We start from the raw sequence: 437 nt of genomic DNA, 5'->3' as shown, positions 1-437 counted from the left end.
AGGCTGATGAATAAGATCTAAATTGTCCAACTACGGAAACAAGCTGTTGGATGATTCCTCAGACTTATGTGCGATATCTTAAAGATACAACAAAAGTCATATATAAAGTAGGGCTGAAAAAAGACAAAGGACTTGGATAGGTCTTTCTCCAAAAAAGATATACAAACAAATGTTCAGTAAGCACATAAAAAAATGCTCAATCTCATTAGCCATTAGGGAAATGGAAATCAAAACCAGAGTGAGAGACCATTTCAAACCCTTTAGGGTGGCTATTATGAATGAATGAATGAATGAATGAATGAATGAATAATATGGAAAGAAGGAAGGAAAGAAGGAAGAAAAAAGGAAGAAAAATAACAAGTGTTTGTGAGGATATAGAGAAATTGGAAACTTTATGCATTATTGGTGGGAATGTAAGTGGTGCAGCCACTGTGGAA

Source organism: Pteropus alecto, unplaced genomic scaffold, assembly GCF_000325575.1.
Source record: "Pteropus alecto unplaced genomic scaffold, ASM32557v1 scaffold121, whole genome shotgun sequence".
Classification (NCBI taxonomy): domain Eukaryota; kingdom Metazoa; phylum Chordata; class Mammalia; order Chiroptera; family Pteropodidae; genus Pteropus; species Pteropus alecto.
Note: the sequence above shows the minus strand (reverse complement) of the source record.